This window comes from Humulus lupulus, chromosome 8, assembly GCF_963169125.1.
Source record: "Humulus lupulus chromosome 8, drHumLupu1.1, whole genome shotgun sequence".
NCBI lineage: Eukaryota > Viridiplantae > Streptophyta > Magnoliopsida > Rosales > Cannabaceae > Humulus > Humulus lupulus.
This window is the reverse complement of record NC_084800.1, coordinates 127,314,483-127,336,235: the sequence shown is the minus strand read 5'-3', so window position 1 is coordinate 127,336,235 and position 21,753 is coordinate 127,314,483. Positions and strand designations below refer to the sequence as shown.

Genomic DNA, 21,753 nt, shown 5'->3' with positions numbered 1-21,753 from the left:
CATTTCACCTGTGCAGGTACCTTCGGCTGAGACAATTCTGGCACCCATCTCAGCACCTTTGCCTCCTTCCAATGCGCATCCAATGATGACTCGTTCCAAGTGTGGCATTCACAAATCGAGGGCTTATGTTGCACAACAGCTGCCATCTTCTCTTGTACCTCCTCGGACATACAAGACTGCTCTTCAATCTGCTCCCTGGCGTGATGCTATGGAAGCTGAGATTGCTGCCTTACACAGAAATGGTACCTGGACTCTAGTTGCTCCTCCTGCTCATGCCAATATCATCGATTGTAAGTGGCTATTCAAGCTAAAATACAACCCCAATGGCTCTGTTGATAGACACAAAGCAGGGTTAGTGGCAAGAGGATTCACTCAAACTCAGGGAGTCGATTATTTTGACACTTTTTCTCCAGTTGTCAAGCCAGCTACTGTTAGAGTTCTTCTCACTTTGGCCCTGTCAAAAGGTTGGAAACTCAGACAAGTAGACATCCATAATGCTTTTCTAAATGGAGAATTAACTGAACATGTCTATATGTCTCAGCCTCCGGGCTTTATCAATCAAGAAACTCCCTCCTATGTGTGTAAACTACGGAAAGCCCTCTATGGCCTAAAGCAGGCACCGCGGGCCTGGTTCTCAAAGCTTAGTTCTGCTCTTCTCTCATGGGGATTCTCCAGCTCCAAGTCAGATTCCTCTCTGTTTACTCTGCACACCTCGGCTGTTCACATGTTTCTAATTGTCTATGTCGACGATATTATCATCACAGGCAGCTCCTCTCTCCATATTGATCAATTGGTTGCCAAATTACACCAAGCTTTCGCTATTCGGGACCTTGGTCAACTGCACTACTTCCTCAGCATAGAAGTAACTCATACACAAAACCAGATCCACTTGTGTCAGCAGAAGTACATCACTGATATCTTAAATTCCATTGAGATGCTGGACTCCAAACCTGCTCCTACACCTGGTTCAGTAGGAAAACCCCTCTCCAAAAATGATGGAAAACCTTTTGAAGATCCCACTGAGTATAGACGCATCATTGGCTCTCTTCAGTATGTCACTATGACTCGACCCGACATAGCCTTTGCTGTCAACCGAGCCTGTCAATTTATGCAGCACCCTACAAATTCTCACATGTTGGCTGTCAAAAGGATCCTTAGATATCTAAATGGCACCAAGTCTCATGGCATTACTCTTACTGCTGCTTCTTCTCTTCCCCTTGCTGCGTTTAGTGATGCTGACTGGGCCTCCAATCCGGATGATAGGCGCAGCACTAGTGGATATTGTGTTTTCTTGGGTGACAGTCTTGTCTCCTGGTCATCTTCTAAACAGAGAGTAGTCTCCCGAAGTAGCACAGAGTCCGAATACCGTGCTCTTGCAAATGCTGCAGCTGAACTCACCTGGTTTCAGCAGTTATTTTCTGAACTTCAGCTTACAGTACCTTTTACTCCAATACTATGGTGTGATAACATGTCTGCTGCTCACCTAGCTTCAAACCCAGTTTTTCATGCCCGAACGAAGCACATAGAGATAGACTTCCATTTTATTAGGGACATGGTCACTCGCAAACTCCTCATCATTCACTATGTTTCTTCTTCAGATCAGATTGCAGATATACTAACAAAACATCTGCTTGTAACTCAATTTTCTATTCTTTGTACCAAGTTAACGGTTCTTCATAGTCCCATTAACTTGAGGGGGGCTGTTAGAGATTACACATAGATTAGTTTTGTTAGTAGTTATTTCTGGTTTTTCAGTTTTGGTTAGTTCTTGTATCTCAGGGGCTTTCTTGTCTTTTTGTATTTTGCTCATCTTTTATAAATAACATCTTTAGCTCTGATCATTTTGATTACATGATCAAGAGCACTTTCTAAATCTTGTCTCAATTCTGTTCACATTTACAAGAAAGATTGTACGTTTAGAGGTGTAGGGTTTTTGTTTTAATGTTAAGTAATTGTTATTATTATTCAGTTACTAAATTGATCACTATAATTATTAATATTAATTATTTTTTTTTGTTAGGCGGTGGGAAAGGAAATGTCAGTTACATTATTATTATTATTGGTGTTATTGTTAGACTAACATATAGATTAAAAACATAAATATATCTGTTGATTGCCTTTTTCGCTATCAATCTAATATGAGAGTTTAAAGAAAATAATGGAAAAGAACACAAGGATTTTACGTGGTTCAGACTATAAAAGAGCCACAGTCCACGAGTCACTAGTATTTAGCGAGCTTGAAGCTTGTTTGAGCAAGCGTCAATTGTGGTTTTCGGGCAGCATATATATTGCACTAAGTTACAAAGTTTCTCTCTCTAAAATCTAGCCTCTTTACAAGGAGATATCCAAGCCCTATTTATAGAGGTTGGGTTTATTATTGTCAATCATGTATTATTAATACAAATTCCCCCATTATCGGGGTATTAATGCTGAATTTATACAAAAAGAGCTGCACTAAATAGAGACTATCGTCCAGGCGGATTGCACGGGGCCCATTGTAGAAAGTTGTTTACCAGCTTTATGGGGAACATGCCTCTGATATTGTTAGGGTGCGGCTACACGTTTCTCCATGTCAGGCAGCGTAGTGGGAAATGCCAATTGTCGAGTGTACGACTCGACACCACTACTCGAGACTCTCCAAATGGTTGTCAGATGATCTTCTGGTGGCTCATAGTCACAGTGACTGGCACCTGACAACTCTTCTAGATCTCGAGGACCAAATCCTAAACCTAGAGGACAGCTGACTGAAGAAGGCGCGAGGACATTTGAAATGGTCCTCGGGGTGTGACCTCACCTAGAGACATCCACACCTCAAGGACATCATGTTGTGCCTTGTTAATTACTCCTAATTGCCACGTGTCTGGTGATAAAAATACAGATAACATTTTACCCCCAAGTTTTCACTCGCCCTCGGGTAGTAAAGACTTAGATTGAGAGGAGTAATTTGAAAGGTCTTTGGGGGGAGACATTTGGGCTTCCTATGACGTCACTCTGGAAAGTCACGCCACGTGTTGACTCCCTATTGCTGGGCCCATCAATCCGTGCAATTGATGAGGGGTTAGCTCCACGACCCAAAACGTCTAATTCGTACCATAGGCGTCCCTTCGCCCCGTGTCTGAGGCATCCTTTCCCAATGCTAATGATCACGATCCATGACTTTTGGATCCTTATCGTCAGATTGTTCTTGAGTACCTACGACAAAGGTAATTCGACGATCGGGGTGGGGTTGCTTCCACCCTAAGTTCTATGAGTATACAAACTCGAGAACCACCTCTCACTATTCACCTTACCCATTCGAAATTCAAAATCTCCAAACTCAAAAACTCTCTCTTCTTTCTCAAGCTTCCCAGACCTTCAACCATTTCTGATTTTCCTCTACAATTTTGGATGGTTGGCGAGAATCGTCTTATTTCTGGGTGAACGACAAGTGGTTCTTCAAAGTTCGGACTCGTTTTAGCACCTACCAGCGCTATATCTCGAGTAAGTATTTATTGGTTTTGTGTTTGGCTTCGCATTTGCGTCAAGTTTCATTTGAGAGTTTAGGTGCATGCATAGGAACGTTCTTTTTATGGCACTTGAGGGGATATTTTGACATTTTATAGTTCATTTTAGGCATGTTTTGACATTAGAAGTGGTCAAAATGGCATACTGCACACCTTATGCAACTTTTGCTTTTCTGGGCATTAGACCGAAATCTAGAAAATTCCTAGATTCTGGTGAAGTTCATAATCTCCGGTGGTGTTCTTCAGTGTCGACTCTTTGGCCCCAAGGACACCCCAAGTCCTAGACATTATTTCCTCTCTTCTCCCCGAGCAGTATTCTTAGGGTTTTTCGTTTTGATCCAATTTCTTCAGGCTAACGCGCTAACTTCTTGGTTTGTTGTTTCAGATGTCTGAGGAGCTCCACCAACTACACAAGCAAGAGTTCTACGCCTTCAACGCCAATATTTTACAGATGGCCCGAGAAGCTAGGCAACGCCCCGATAAGAAGTCGTCCCGGGTCTTGTCCTTGGCGTTAAGCTACGACTCCAGCTTATAAAAGTACAACACCTCGGCTGGAGTCGGCTCCGGGATTTCCTTCGCCACGCAGAAAATGCGCCATCTTGCGAGGAGTCGATAAGCTTGAGGCAAGAGTTGGAATGGTACAATCCCCACGAACTTGAGGAATCACGCGAAATAGTCATGGAGTGGGAGAGTGGCTCCCGCGCTGATGTGGCCCATGCTTCAGGCCCCAAATTCGCCCACGCTGGTGTGGGCCTTTTCCTCCTTTCTGGCTAGGCGGTTATAAAATGTTAGGAAAATATTGTTTTGCCTCAATGGAAATGATTATAATATTACAACTCTATGCAATAATATTACAAGTAAATATAGATTGATTAAATAAGGTTACAACTCTATAACTGAAAATACAAATAAACTAAAGAAAGGAAGAAGATGATGATGAAGAAGAGAATAGTGAGAATACAACTCTAAGCAAAAGATTACAAGTAAAATAAAGTGTCTGGACCAAATGAAAAGATTACAACTCTTAAACAAAATATACAAGTAAATGGAATAAGAAGAAAAGAAATAGAATAAAAAGAAGAACAGAAACACAATCAAACTCTCACTTATACAACCTAAGTGAAGAGGATTGGGGATCACAAACTTGAACAAGGTTTAAAACCTTTGTCCAAAAGCTTATTTCCCCCTAACTCAAGCACTAAGGGATCTCTCTCAGATATTGGAAAAGCTTTCTGGAATTATCAAGCCTCAAGGTGTTTCTAGCCAAGTGCTCTAGTGGATAGAAAAGTTGTGTCTTACAAGTGAGCTATAGGCTCCTATTTATAGAGTTTAGAGACACCCTTTAAATTTCAAATTCCACCAACCCCCATGGCTGTTACCAATGTTTAATTGGATTAATATGGAATTAAAAAAGAGATTTGGGAGTTATTTGGGTTTTTTGAGCCGTTCAACAAATATTGAAAAAACTGAAAATTGGTCAGTTTTTTGGCCTGTGGCCGCGGCCAGAGACAATGGTGGCTGCGGCCACTGGTCTCTGTCCCACAGGCTGCGGCCACTAAATGTTGGTGGCCGCGGCTATTGACCAATTTCAGCACAAAAAATTGTGCTATTTTTCCAAATGGTTCCAAACCCTCCCAAATGATTTTGTAACTCCCAAAACACATTATTGGGATTAAAATCATATCTCTAACAGCCATATCACATATGACTTTATGAAATTCATCTCAATATTGTGTAACAACAATTTACACAATAAAGGGTAATATTTGGAGGTTACAAATTTGTAACACCAAATATGTTACATTATTTGGATATATCTCATATATCTAAATATTGTAACTCTCTATTATATGTTACAATATGTGACACACTTTGTCACATTTATTTAATCTAAAACATTATATTATAATATAATTTTACATTATATTATAAAATAATATAACATTCCCCCACAAGATTAAATAGTTATCTATTGTAACACTTATTTAATCAATCATTATATTTTGAAATATAACATATCCCCCACTTGATTAAATAAGAACTCTCTCTTATAGGAGTCATTGCATTAGTGCATAAAGTAAAGTGTTTTTCAACTTGAACTTTACTATAGTGTAATTATCACAAAATTTGTCGAAAATTAGGTTGCACTAGGCATTGAACCATCTTTTCATGATGACAAATCAGTGATAACACACACACCTTTGTGATGTTCACTTGAGACCTCTATGTCTCGCTTTGCACCGTTAATGGCCATGTGCACTTTCCATTCATGGACGTTCTTGAGAATACTCCCAATTCTCATGAGAGGCGGCACCACCCCTAGGTCCATATAGGTAGAATTCTTACAGTATTTTGTTACCAAAAATACTTGTCTTTACAAGACTGAATTCTATTAAAAAACCTTTCGGTTTTAACCCTCCACTTGGTAACACACAAGTACTCAATATCTCAGATGAGACTTGTTTTGAGTACAACTAATTTTCACTTGATTGATTTGTTATTACCTATTGAACCTAACACTAGTTGAATAACTAGTGTTAAGATAGGTTACCATCAATCATGAATCTCTTTAGGGAGTTTAAGTCCCATCCCTCGAGATGATGCAGCCACTAAATCCCTCGTTAGTGGCTTAGTGAAAGGATCCGCCAGATTTTCACTTGTTCTCACATAGGATATTGAGATGACTCCTCTTTGAATCAATTCTCTTACATATCCATGTCTTAGACTAATATGTCTAGACTTCCCATTATACACTCTGCTGTATGCTCTAGCCAATGTCGCTTGGCTATTACAATGTATCGATATAGTAGATACATTATCTTTGATTAGGGGAATCTCTATCAATAGATCCCTTAACCATTCGGCCTCTTTGCCGGTAGCAGCTAGAGCTATGAACTCTGCCTCCATAGTGGAATGAGATATACAGGTTTGTTTCTTGGAACCCCAAGAAATTGCACCTCCACCAAGTGTAAATACCCAACCAGTTGTGGACAAGTTGTCCCCAAGATTGGATATCCAACTTGCATCTATATATCCTTCTAAAATCAAAGGAAATTTGGAGTAGTGAAGGCTTAGTCCTTTGGTTTTCTTAAGATGACCTAGGACTCTTCCAATTGCCTTCCAGTGATCCACACTTGGATTACTTGTAAACCTACTAAGTTTACTTACCGCAAATGCTATATCAGGTCTAGTACACTGGGTAGCGTACATAAGACTCCCTATAGCACTAGCGTACTCCAATTGAGCCACCGCTCTTCCTTCATTCTTCTCTAGTTTTACACTATGATCGAATGGAGTATTGGCATCTTTAACCTTGAGATGGTTAAATTTGTTCAATACTTTCTCAACATAGTGAGATTGCCCTAACGCAAAACCCTCACTATGTTTCTTTACTTTGATACCGAGTATGGTATCAACTTCTCCAAGATCTTTCATCTTGAAGGTTGATGATAGAAACCTCTTCGTTTCATCTATCCCTTTCATGCTATTACTTAGAATAAGCATGTCATCCACATATAAGCAAACAATGATCACCTATCCCTTACAAGTTTTGGAATACAAACACTTGTCTCCATTGTTATGTCTAAACCCATTAGACATGATGGCTTGATCAAATTTCTCATGCCATTGCTTAGGAGCTTGTTTCAATCCATATAAGGATTTTACAAGTCTACACACTTTATGTTCATATTTTGGTAGGACAAACCCTTCGGGTTGTTCCATATAGACCTCCTCATTGAGGTCACCATTAAGGAATGCCGTTTTGACATCCATTTGATGAACATACAAGTTGTGTATAGAAGCTAAAGCGAACAAGATTCTTATAGAAGTTGTTCTTGCAACAGGCGCATAGGTATCGAAATAATCGATACCCTCTTTTTGCCTAAACCCTTTAGCTACTAATCTAGCTTTAAAGGTTTGGATAGTGCCGTCAGTGTGGTATTTTCTCCTAAATACCCACTTACACCCAATTGGCTTAGACCCCGGTGGGAGGTCTACCAATTCCCAAGTGTTATTGGAAAGAATGGAATCCATCTCATCATTGATGGTTTCTTTCCAAAATGCACTATCTCTCGATTGCATAGCTTCTCTATAAGTCTTAGGATCATCCTCAACGAGAAGTACAATAGGAATTTTTCTAATGACTTCCTCTCTATTTCCTTCTACCATGTAGAATGAAATTCGTTGAGAATCTATCTCATCCACTACTAGACTTTTATGATTATTAAGCCTTTGACTTCTTCTAGGTTCAAAGGGTTGCTTTACATCCTTTTGAGAATTCTCCTCTTGAGAATCAACTTTGGATGTAGAAGCTTGAGAATTGTTATCATATAACATATTCTCCTTTATAGATGTTGAAGCTTGAGAATTGTTGTCACATAACATGTTCTCAAAGAATTCCACTTCTCTAGATTCAATCACGATATTAGACTCTAAGTCTAATAGCCTATAAGCTTTACTATTGTTGGCATAACCAACAAAGGCACACTTTATGGCTCTTGAACCTAACTTTGTTCTATTAGGTTCGGTTTTCTTGCAATATGCAAGACACCCCCACACTTTGAAGTACCCTATGTTGGGTTTTCTTCCTTTCCATAACTCATATGGAGATATCTCATTTTTCTTCATCGGTATTCGATTAAGAATGTGACAAGCGGTTAAAAGCGCTTCACCCCATAAGTTGAAGTTCAACTTAGAAAACACCAACATAGAATTTATCATCTCTAGATAAGTCCTATTTTTCCTTTCGGCAACACCATTGTGTTGTGGTGTCTAAGGTGCAGTGCACTCATGAATTATACAATTTTCTTCACAAAATGTATTGAATTCATTAGAGAAGTACTCTCCTCCTCTATCACTTCTTAGCACCTTAATCTTTTTATTTAGTTTATTTTCAACTTCTAATTTATACAATTTAAAAGCATCAAAAGTCTCATCTTTATGCTTTAAAAGAAACACATAGGTATATCTACTAAAATCATAAAAGTAAGAAAATACCTTTTACCACCTCTAGTTAAAACACCATTTAATTCGCAAAGATCACTATCGATTAAATCTAGTAAATTAGATGATCTTTCTACACTAGGAAATGGTTTCTTAATCATTTTCGCCTTAACACATGTTTCACATTTACCATAGTTTTTAATATTGCATGCAATCATACCACATTTTACTACTCTTTTCATGGTAGAAAAACCTATATGCGATAGTCTAAGATGCCACAAAAATAATGAATCATACTCAACAATATAGGTGGAATTAACATTTTTATTGATAACATTGAAAGTTACATCATTGGTGCACAATTTAACCATACCCTCACAAGAGTACCCCTTTCCCAAAAATACATTTGATTTGGTAAGTATAAGTTTACCGGACTCAAAAACGGCTTTAATGCCGGGCTTGCCAAGAAAATCACCATTTACCAAGTTTCTACTCATTTCGGGAACATAAAGTACATTCACTAATGTGACTTTCTTGCCGGAGGTGAAGTAGACATCAATAGTACCTTTGCCAAGTACCTTGGATTTGCCCTCATTGCCCATTTGTATCTCATGGTTGCCCTTTGACTCTTCAAAGGTCTTGAACAATGATTTGTCATAGGTGACATGGACGGTGGCACAAGTATTATACCACCACCCTTTCACCTTGCCTTGGACCGCATTCACCTCACTAAGGGTAGCAACTATGTTTTCCTCTTGAGTTGCATTCACCTTAGGTCCTTGTTGGTCTTTTCTATGTCTACACTCTCTAGCATAGTGACCCTTTTTCCCACACACAAAGCAAGGACCTTTCTCGCCCTTAAACTTGTTTGGGTTGGTTTTTGGACCCAAAGGTTTCTCATTACCCTTTTTCCCTTTGTTTTTGGGATGTTTTGGTTGTGACACCGCATTTGCTTTGGAAGTCTCTCCATTAGACCCCTCCACAAGTTTATCTCTACATATCGATTCCTCTTCGATTCGAATATGTTTTTGGATTTCCTCCAAAGAATAATCCTCATTTTTATGAAGGATTCTTTTCCTATAGCTTTTCCAAGTTGGTGGTAATTTAGCCACAATAGCACCAACTTGAAAGGCCTCGGGAAGCTCTATCTTTAACACTTTCAATTTATTAAAAATAATTTGCAATTCATGTATTTGAGGAAGAATAGGTTTATCACCAAAAAAATTGAAATCAAAGTATTGAGATATCAAAAACTTTTTGGTACCTTCCTCTTCCGCCTTGAACTTTTTCTCAAGTGCATCCCAAATCTCCTTGGCCGATTTGGTCTCGGTGTAGAGGTCATAGATCCTATCGGATAAGGCATTGAGGATATGACCCCTGCAAAGAAGGTTGTCCTCCTCCCTCTTCCTTCTCTTCTCCACCTCCTCGGGAGTGTCTTTGTCGGATGGCTCGGCTAGAGGAGCCAAGGAAGACTCAACGATGTAGGCGATTTTGAGAGTGGTTAAAAGAAACCTCACCTTGTCTTGCCACCTAGTAAAATTGGATCCATCAAACCTATCCAATCTCACTAGGTCTTGGTTCATGATCTTGATTGTCTCCCCTTCCATTGAAACAAAAAGGGTTAAGCTTTTGAATGTTAGGAAAATATTGTTTTGCCTCAATGGAAATGATTATAATATTACAACTCTATGCAATAATATTACAAGTAAATATAGATTGATTAAATAAGGTTACAACTCTATAACTGAAAATACAAATAAACTAAAGAAAGGAAGAAGATGATGATGAAGAAGAGAATAGTGAGAATACAAATCTAAGCAAAAGATTACAAGTAAAATAAAGTGTCTGGACCAAATGAAAAGATTACAACTCTTAAACAAAATATACAAGTAAATGGAATAAGAAGAAAAGAAATAGAATAAAAAGAAGAACAGAAACACAATCAAACTCTCACTTATACAACCTAAGTGAAGAGGATTGGGGATCACAAACTTGAATAAGGTTTAAAACCTTTGTCCAAAAGCTTATTTCCCCCTAACTCAAGCACTAAGGGATCTCTGTCAGATATTGGAAAAGCTTTCTGGAATTATCAAGCCTCAAGGTGTTTCTAGCCAAGTGCTCTAGTTGATAGAAAAGTTGTGTCTTACAAGTGAGCTATAGGCTCCTATTTATAGAGTTTAGAGACACCCTTTGAATTTCAAATTCCACCAACCCCCATGGCTGTTACCAATGTTTAATTGGATTAATATGGAATTAAAAAAGAGATTTGGGAGTTATTTGGGTTTTTTGAGCCGTTCAACAAATATTGAAAAAACTAAAAATTGGTCAGTTTTTTGGCCTGTGGCCACGGCCAGAGACAATGGTGGCTGCGGCCACTGGTCTCTGTCCCACAGGCTGCGGCCACTGAATGTTGGTGGCCGTGGCCACTGACCAATTTCTGCACAAAAAATTGTGCTGTTTTTCCAAACGGTTCCAAACCCTCCCAAATGATTTTGTAACTCCCAAAACACATTATTGGGGTTAAAATCATATCTCTAACAGCCATATCACATATGGCTTTATGAAATTCATCTCAATATTGTGTAACAACAATTTACACAATAAAGGGTAATATTTGGAGGTTACAAATTTGTAACACCAAATATGTTACATTATTTGGATATATCTCATATATCTAAATATTGTAACTCTCTATTATATGTTACAATATGTGACACACTTTGTCACATTTATTTAATCTAAAACATTATATTATAATATAATATAATTTTACATTATATTATAAAATAATATAACATAAAATAGTCCGGGAGTCGAATCTACGCCCAAATGTTTCTTCAGGGTGTCCAGCATCCGGTAGTTCCGGAACAGGTTCTTCTCCTCGTCCATCTCCCACGTGTTGCCACTGGGGGCTGTGTGTCCTAACATGGCGAAATGGGCCTTTTGGACGTATTCTTCTGGATGGAGGGTGACGCCGTAACTCATGGCTAATGATCTGGGAGCAAAAGGGAACAAAGAAAACAACCAAGCAGTCAGCACCAAAACCCAAAAAGGTTGGTTAAGGTACAGGGGCTCTCCTACGAACTGCTTGAAAGAGTCCCCTCCAGATCAGATCCGGGATCACCAAAGATCCACAAAACCCTGATCAAGAACAAATAAGAAGAGTTTTTTCTAAAGATTTCCCAAGCTGGCCTATCACCATTTGGTCAGGGACAACCCGGACCTGAGAGGGTCCGGGACGACCCAGACGATTTGTCCTCCTATTCTAATACACCCAGAGCCACCTTAAACGGAGGCCCGGGCTCTAACAACCCTATAGTTATAAAAGCAATACAATGAAGTGATAAGCACGAGAAAATATAAGCAAAAAGTTTGAAAAGCTTACTGGAAAGTGCTGATCGTGAAGAATGGCGTGTTTTCGGCGACGGTGACGGTAGAATCACAGTCTTGAACAAGTGGAGGCGGCACAAATGTTCGTCCAATGGGCGAGCCGAGGTCACACTATCAGGCAAGGGTGTAGAGACCAGACACGTCGGAAATAAACGACGATGAAGGTAAAGTAACTGATGGTGAATTTCGTCGGCAAGCTTTGACATAAAATGTCTTCTTTGTGATTTCGTTCGGAGTGTGTAAAGCTTTCAAATGAAAATATAGGGGTATTTATAAGAACCGAGAAATTGTTTTTGATTTAACGGTTCAGTGCGACCCCCCCCCCCCCCCCCCCCCCCCAATCGGACAGTCCCGGATCGCGCAGGGTTACCCAAAGTCGCGATCCTCGCCGCCTCGATCCAACGATCCGCGGGAAGAGTATCCCAAAGGTCATCCCATCCAACGATCCTTAGTAATGCAGAGAGATTAAAAAGGCCGTTCATGCGGATGGGACACTTCAGAATTCACGCTGACATATGACTGCCAACACAGCAACCAATAGAATGTCTCTTGACTCATCAGATTCCAGTGCCTTCGCCGCGCCAATTACATGGGAACACTATGTACGTCACGACGAAGATGAAGGACCAGAAGGCTTCTAAACGACCCTGATGTAAATGAACCAGGGCTCTGGTAAACAAACCCAAATCCTAGTAAACGAACTGGGCTTCTGGGATTCAATCAGGGACGCTAATATAAACGCTCACTATACGAGCTTTCGGCAGTCAATTCCCCATGGCAGCGGACCCGTCGCCTTGGAAATGAACCGGGATGTAGAGAATTGATCTGGGAAGGCAGCAAGCCTCCACCGCACAAGCACAGATGAAGGCTTGGGGGGTAATTGTTATCCCCGTTTCTCCCCAACATTCACGGATCCACATTCTGAGTCCATGGGCCACCCTGAAGGGATCTGAGGCCCAGATCAGGCCCAATAGACGAGGACGGACTGAACTTTGGCAGCCCAAGTGTTGTGATAAATTTAATGTTTGATTTTAAATACGCAAGTGCACGTAGTCACACAAGTAATACAATGATAAGTAAATCGTCTCCATAGGGATTGCAAAATAGAAAAATAAGCAAAACAATTACTAAAATAACTTATAAGTACTAAAAATCAAATGGGTTGTTTTTAGGCTAAACAAAATATTAAAAAGATGGAAATACTGAAATTAAAAACTGAATTGATCAAGAAAATTGAGAGAAATATATGGATTGCAAAATGGACTTGAATTATTGAATTCCCCTATATTAATCATCCTGAACAAATTGCGGACAGATTGCGACAGCAATATTTTAGCAAAATTCTCAGGTTAACAAGAATTTATTTAAACACTCATAAAACTTTCCCAAATTTTATGACATTAATTCTTCTACCTAATTAAATATATTCCTATGCAAAATCAGATTTAAGAATGCAATTCAGAGTTTAATTCTCAAAAGTTACACAAGGCAAATAACATATCCCTATGTTACTTACTAACATAACCTAACCTAGATTATGACTTGTGTCATCCAAGTTCTTCCCATTACATTTAATCTTTCCAACATTAAACATAATTAAATAACTTGCCACTGCTGGCCAAACAACAACAAGAAATTAATATAAGCACACTTGAATGAACAAGGGATATTTTACTAAAATAAAGTGCAAGAAGTTGATAGACTATAACACATGGTTCATCAACAATTCAAGCCACCTAAAAATTAGTTCATGGCTGAGTTCATAAACATTAATCCACAATCAAAACAGCCCATAATATTTAGATTCTGCAATCACTAAGAAAATGTAAAAATGGAGTTTAGAAATAGAAAGAAGAACAAATCCAAAGTGATGCTTGAGCTAGTTTCTTCCTTCTCCTTCTTCTTGCTGATTTTTGGTTCTCCTTGTTTCTTCTTGCTAATTTTTATTTCCCAAAATGGTTGCTGCCTTCATATTACGGCTGATGCCTCCTTTTGTGTATTCTAGATTTTCTCCTCTTTTTACCAAAAGTACCACATTGCCCATTTTTCTCCAAAAACATGAATTCCTCCTTTCTCTTTTGTCCTTTTCTCCAATATGTTGACTAATTCTTTCTGCCCTTGCCACCTCAGCCAAAATTTCCAGCTTACCCATTGACTACAACATGTTCCATGTGCTCAAAAGCTGTCTGATCAAAATGCTTAAGCAAAATCTGTTTTGCTGCAGCAAACTTGATAATTCAGACATCAACAACAAAATTCAATCAAAATAGTTTCACATGTTAGTTCATTCCTCGTGCGAATATTTATCCATGAAACTATTACCTTTAACCCAATAGCTATTAAAAACTATAAAAATAATTAAACTTAATTAAGATAATAAAAACACCAAAGTTAGCTACAAAAAGCCAAAAATAAACTAACATCACCCATGATTTTTTCACAATTATAAGTTCAAAAGCACATGAAATAACTCTTTATTAAATAGTTATCACACCCCCAAACTTACGACATTACTCGTCCTCGAGTGATGACTCTAAAAACAAAATACAACTAACAAAAGACACAAAAGGCACAAACTAAACAACAAAAGACAAAACACCACAACAATAGACAAACTTTGCTATGCCAATGATAAAAAGGGGAAGGCTCTCAGGAAATTTTATTTTGAAAAAGAGAAGTTGAATTTCAATCTTTCACAAGTTCTAAACCAAATTCTTCAAGCATTAATGTTGCTCCCAAAATACAATCAAGTGTTTCACCCTTTAGTGCATGCATAACTTTTCCTAAACAATTTCAATCACCAAAAATCAAGCTAGACCTTGGTCCTCAAGCTTAAATAATGTCTCCATAAGTTACTTAGTGATTTCCTCTCCACTAATGTAGACAAACATCACACCAAAGATCAATAGGAATTTATCAAGCTTGTAATGATAGACTCGGGTGAAGGTAGGATAAGAGAGATAAATTTTGGCTCAAATCACCCTAAGCACCTCAATCTTTCTAGGACCTAATTACATAAATTCACACATTAATTTTTTTTCCCAAAGAAAACCCCACAACACAATATAAATCTTGCCACTAGCCTTTATTACTATCATACAAAGTCAAGGACAAAAACTAAAAAAACTTTTTCTTTTATTTGAAGAGTACTCCACCAAACTTATTTACAAACATACATACTTTTTGCCTTCTTTTTCTTTTCTGATTTTTTTTCTTTTCCCTTTTTTTTAGATGATTTGATGCAAGGGAGTGCACTCTTTAATAATTTTTTTTTCTTTTTGGATATTCTACATTTTTTTAGAATGAAAATAAACAACTAGATGGCAAGAGAACAAGAAAATTTAGAACACACTCTCCCCCCAAACTTAAAATCAACATTGTCCCCAATGATGAAAACAAGCAAAAGAAGAAAAGGAAAACGCTCACCCAATTTGCTCTCGCACACTCAACTCCTCTCAACCCCCCAAAATGCACAACAATTAAATCCTATAAAGATCAAGGTGCTAAAAGGGTGTGGTGAAAATAGGTGATTATATATATGTTAAGCTAAGCTAATGAGTGGCTAAGAAAGAAAAAATGACACTTAAGCTCAATGAGGTGACTAGGGATAAAAATGCATACAAGATAGGCTTCAAAGGCTCAAACAGTCCAAAGATGGCCTAAATCATTTCATCGGTGTGGTATTGTCTAGGATTTCGCCTTAAGAAAAATCACTAAGTAATTCTAGAAACTTAAGCTCTCACAAGAAACTAGCTCTTTCTAGGGTCTCAAAATTGTTTAATCAAGCTATGCACATACTAAAAAGAGAAACACTCTCATCAACCAATTGCTAGCAACATTCACACACAAAGAATTTAGTTTAAAATTTAAGAAAGAAAGACATTCAACTGCAACTTAGATTGATTATATATTTTTTTAAGTTTGCAAAGTCGTCATCGAGACCCCTAGATAAACACTAACAAAAGAAAATAATATCCTCAAAAGAACGACAACACAACAAGACAAAGACAAACTAAAAAAAGAACAAAGATAACTATACTAACAAAGTACCTTCCTAGCAACAAAACATAAGGCAAATGACTAAAATTGCAGTGCTCACTACACAAAAATCACCAAAGAAACATAACTAAGTACAACACAGAGCACCTAGTACACAAAACACAAAATTCATTATCAACACTTGAGACCAAAGTATAACACAACACAAAAAAATTGCCAATAAGTAAGAACTACACCTAAAACAGATAATACAAAGAAACAGACATAAACAAAATCAAATTGGGGAGTGGAGTTCAGAAATGCTCATTCAACGAATATGCAGGCTCTGCTCAAGGGATGTGCAACTGGGTCACTTGGTGCTTGAGTGAGGCGCAGCTAGTTGCAGATGGAGATTTCTTGATGATGCGCAAGGTGCTCTTGGGATTCTCGCTGGCCTTTTGGATTTTTGTATGGTGGGTGTTGTCTTAGTTGCGGGCTTGGTGATGGTAGGAGTAGGGTCATTTACAGTGACTGGGGAAGGCAAAGGTAGTGGGGCAGTGATTGGGGCAGTGATTGTTTTGGATTTCTATCTCTGGGCTCGTGTTTTAGTGGTCATATTAGCAAAAAGGGAGCAGCTAAATCACAAGGAAACAACGCAGCAAAAGGAGCACCCCAAACAACAAATATCCTGCTTATCAATGAACACCTGACAATATGGCTCACAACAACAGATCACCCCCCAACTGTCAACAGATTACCAGAACAGTACAACAGCTCCTAACAAATTTGCACCACAACAACAAAACCTGCTCAATGCCTCCAATAAACACCAACATAGAACCCGAATGGACCAAAATAACAATCCCCCAAACTTCCAACAGAATGTACGACAGAGGCGCAATTACACAGTATCCAGGCAACATAATTTTAAGCAATAACCCATGAAGATTTTCAGAGAATAGAGTGTACAAATCTATGTGAAATTGTCAAACAAAACACAGGGTAACTCACAGTGTAGGCGGAGAATGACTGCGCTTAGACTCGGTTTGGGTGAGGCTCGGCTCCGCTGGATGCGCCTGGGCACCGAGGGGGTGGTGGTGGGCTTGTGGAGATGTGAGGTGGGTGGTGGTGGCTCTCGTTCTGGGTGGTGCCGAAGGTGGAAAATGAGGTTGATGATGGTGGCGATGAGCGGTGATGGGTGGCTGCTGAAAGAGAATAGGTCTTTGGGGTATTTAGATATTATATATACATATATATATTATAAATAATATATATATTTTACTGATATTATATAAATATATATTTCATATATTTTATAGGTTATATAAATATATATACAGTTTGTTGTAAAAAAATTGGAAATAAATAAATAAATGTATTGTTATATATCTATATATATATTTTTTCTGTATGTATAAATATTCATATATATTAATATATATATATTTTTCAGTAGTAATATATATATTTATAAATATAATATTAAATATGGTATTATATAAAAATTTTGTTTATTGTTTATATATATATTTATAAATATAGTATTATATATATATATGTCTCTAAATGACCCAGGACCCAGAATTGTTTGCCTGCCCAAATTGCTACTATTTTGCCTAATTTTTGCTTCAGCAACCCAGATTTGACGTAACTCATTTTTTTTCTCAGAAATATTTGCGTGCATTTTGCTGAAGCAAAACTCTCGCAAAACCATCAGACCCCCAAAGTTATTTCCAAAACACCAACTTCTTGCTTTCTTAACACCCGAAACACAAAAAACACACATAAAACCACTCCAAAACATCACAACAACATGATATTAACATAACAAAAATGAAAATGAAAATAGCTAAAGACACTAATATATATATTTTTTTGTCATCATTTTTTTTATTGATTTTTTTTTCATTTTTTTAAATGCATTTTTATTCTTTCTTTCTTTGAGTTGCTTTACAAATGAATCCTCCAAAAATCATAGCAACCCAAACATCAATTTTTTTTCTAAGGATCTTTCAAGGAAATCGAGGTTTGGTATTGCTCAACCTCGCTTCCCCCAAACTTTGCTCATTTCCTTGTTACCTTAAATGCTCATCATATAATTCCACTACACCATTGGGAAACACCTTGCTCACTAAGAACCCACCATCACACCTTGATTTCACTAGAGAGTTTGAGAAAAACATTCTATTCCCAACTTCCAACATTTGTGATTGAGGCTTTCTACTATGTTTCTTTTTCTTCTTCTTTTTCTTCGGTAGCTTTGGAGAATGAGATGGTTCTTCTTCCTTACTTATCCATGGCTCCCCACCTTTCTCAATTTCTTCAAAAGAGGCCTTTTTCTTGACTCCATTGCTATACTTTCCATGCATCTTTTCAATTAACTTGAAGTTAGAAGCACTTATGGCCAAACAAGCTTCAACTTCATTAGGAGAGCGTAGAGGATTAAAAAACTTGAATGTGACTTGTTCGTCTTGAACTCGAATGGTGAGCTCTCCTTTTTCAACATCTATCAACGTCCTCCCAGTGGCAAGAAATGGTCTCCCCAAAATGATCGGTACATCTTTATCTTCCTCATAGTCAAGAAAAATGAAATCCACCGGAAAAATGAACTTGTCAACTTGTACTAGGACATCTTCAATCTTTCCCTTCGGATGCACCATAGAATGGTCAGCCAATTGCAAGGTGAGTGTAGTTGGCCTTGCTTCTCCAATTCCCAACTTCTTAAAAATGGTAATGGGCATCAAATTAATACTAGCTCCCAAATCATAAAGAGTTTTACCAACTTCTCGCCCCCAATAGAAATTGGAATTGTGAAGCTGCTCGGATCTTTCAATTTAGAAGGAATTTTATTTTTCAATATGGCACTACAACCTTCAGTCAAAGCCACTCTTTCAAAGTCTCCAAGCCTCCTCTTCTTAGTTAAAATATCTTTCAAAAACTTCACATAGTTGGGCATTTGCTCCAAAGCTTCCACCAACGGTATATTGTTGTGAAGTTGTTTCAAAACATCCAAAAATCTTTGGAATTGACCATCTTGTTGCTGTTGAAAACGTTGAGGAAATGGTGGAGGTGGCTTGCTCATAGGCTTCTCTGTTGCATTTTGCTGAGGAATTGCTGCAGCAATTGCTTCAGGATACACATTTGACATTTTCAAACTCACAACTTTTTCTTCCTTTTCCACACTACTTTGGATTGAAGTGGGCTACCTGTTTCTAGTACACTTATCCTCATTCAATTCCAGATTTTTACCACTCCTCAAGGTAACCGCCTTGCAATTCTCCTTACCATCTTTCCTTGGGTTTTCGGTATTGTTATCCCCAAAAATTGGAGTTCGATGACGTGGCAATAGAAATGACAAATGGCAAGGAATGGTTGGGTGATCTGGCTTAGGAGTGACCCAGTAAACCAGTGAAGAATTTTGACTGGCCAGTCACATGTTTGTCTGCCCAAGCATGACCTTGTCCGACCAGTCACATGTTTGTCTGCCCAGGCATGACCTTGTCCGACCAGTCATGACCATGTCCGACCAGCCAAGTGCATGTCTGCTCAGTCAGGTGCATGTCTGCCCAGCCAGGTGCGTGTCCGCCTAGTGAAGGTTTGGCCGACCAGCCTGAATGTGATATGGATCGATTAGACAGAGCAGGGCTACGCAAGAGATCTCGGAAACGGCTTCAACAAGAATCGGTCTTGGCTTGCGCGGGAATCTCTCAAATTACCCCATAAATATAGTGTATCGTTATATTTTGAATATTATTGTAAATTAAATATAGTGAGAATAACAAAATATCCCGATTATGAGGGACATCATCTGTACGATCCTGAGCCTATAAATACAAGGCTCATGGCATCATAAGGAGGCCTTTTTGATTCGAATTCTAATTTTCTAGAGAGAGAGAGTACTTGTATCTTGAGAGAATTCTTGTATTATGGTAATCTGCACTGAAGAAACTCAGTTGACTCAGGTTCATCTGATCTTGAGTGTAGATCTATAATCACAACTCTAAGTGGATTAGGCTATTACCAATACATTGGGGTTGAACCACTATAAAAATCGTCTGTGTCGTTTATTTCTCTTGAAGGTTTTTGTCGTTTTGATGTCTACACGTTGTTGGCCAAAAACGCGGTCAACAGGTATCACTAGGCAAAGTGCCTTGTGGTCTATTCCTTAGCTCATTAGCTAGCTGCCCCAATTCAATCTCTAGGTTCCTCAAGGATGCCGCTTGGCTCTGAATCACAACATCATTCTTGGCCATATATTCTTTCATTAAACTCTCCAAAGAGCTTGATTAAGACACTTGAGGAGGAGGTGGTTGAGCTCTTGGTTGTTGTTGAGAAAACCCCGGTGGTTATGTAGGCTTGTTTTGCATTGGTGCTCCACTTGAACTAGCTCCTTCACCCCCCCACGAGAAGTTTGGATGCTGCCTCCACCCCGATTTGTAAGAGTCCGAATATGGGTTATTACGGTTGTCATTTTGATTCCCCACATAACAAACCGAAGCGGGATTCGAAGGACAACTCTCAAAAGTGTGCCCATCTCCACAATAAACACAAGATACCTTAGCAACTTGTCCCATAGCAGCTGGTTGTACCATTCCCCCCAAACTCATGTTCTTGAGAAGGTTAGTCATTGAAGAAACTTGAGCGGTCAAAGCTGTCAATGCATCCACTTCAAGTATACCAGCCATTTTTCAGCTTGTTGAGGCTCTAACATTGGACCATTGATAATTGTTGCTAGCTATCCTCTCCAAAATCTCATAGGCTTCATTGTAAGACTTAGAGAGAATAGCCCCATTAGTTGAAGCATCTAACACCATACGAGTGGAAGAATTGAGCCCATTATAGAATGTTTCCATTTGGATACAATGCGGAATCCCATGGTGTGGGAATTTCCTCAATAACTCCTTGAATCTTTCCCAAGCTTCACAAAATGATTCATCTTCTAGTTGCTGAAATGACATAATTTCATTACGAAGCTTGGCATTTTTGGTTGGAGGGAAGTACTTCATCAAGAATTTTTCAGGCAACTCATTCAATGTAGTCACCGAGTCAGGAGGAAGGGTGTTGAGCCAAGCTCTAGCTCGATCCCTCAAAGAGAAAGGGAATAATTTCAACCTTAGGGCCTCGCCACTCACTCCTTGTAGCTTGAAAGAATCGCCCACCTCCAAAAATGAACAAAGATGAAGATGAGGATCCTCAGTAGGCAGCCCACTAAATTGACCCACTGTTTGCAACATTTGGAACATCATGGGCTTTAACTCGAATTGGGGTGCTTGAATTTTAGGCCTAACAATGCCCGGATTGAGCTCATTAAACATGGGGGCAGCATACTCCCTTATGGCTCTCTCTCTATCATCAGCCATAACAATTGTGTTAGTGACATTATTAGCACCCTCAACTCCTTCAACCTCTTCAGCCATATTAAGGCGATTTTGAGCCTGTTGTTCCCTTAGTCTTCTTCTAATTGTTCTTTCAATTTCAGGGTCAATAGAAGCTAGTTCAATGTCTTCTTGCTTGTTCATATAGTAAATTACCTGAGAAAACACAAGAGCAAGCAAACAAAGTCAGCTCAACAAAAAAAAAAAAAAATTGAAACTAATTGATATTACTAAAAATTTCTAATTCCAATCCCCGGCAATGGCGCCAAAAACTTGTTGTGCTAAATTTAATGTTTGATTTTAAATACGCAAGTGGACGTAGTCACACAAGTAATACAATGATAAGTAAATCGCTCCACATGGATTGCAAAATAGAAAAATAAGCAAAACAATTACTAAAACAACTTATAAGTACTAAAAATCAAATGAGTTGTTTTTAGGCTAAACAAAATATTAAAAAGATGGAACTACTGAAATTAAAAACTGAACCGATCAAGAAAATTGAGAGAAATATATGGATTACAAAATGGACTTGAATTATTGAATTCCCCTATATTAATCAT

General features: G+C 38.4%; 1 non-coding gene across 1 annotated transcript; it reads left to right on the top strand.

Annotated features, from left to right (window-relative positions):
* The first annotated feature begins 20,684 nt into the window (after nucleotides 1-20,684).
* On the top strand, nucleotides 20,685-20,791 carry LOC133798962 (small nucleolar RNA R71). Its single transcript, XR_009876176.1, has one exon. It is a non-coding gene; the product is annotated as a small nucleolar RNA R71 (small nucleolar RNA).
* Nucleotides 20,792-21,753: the final 962 nt, after the last annotated feature.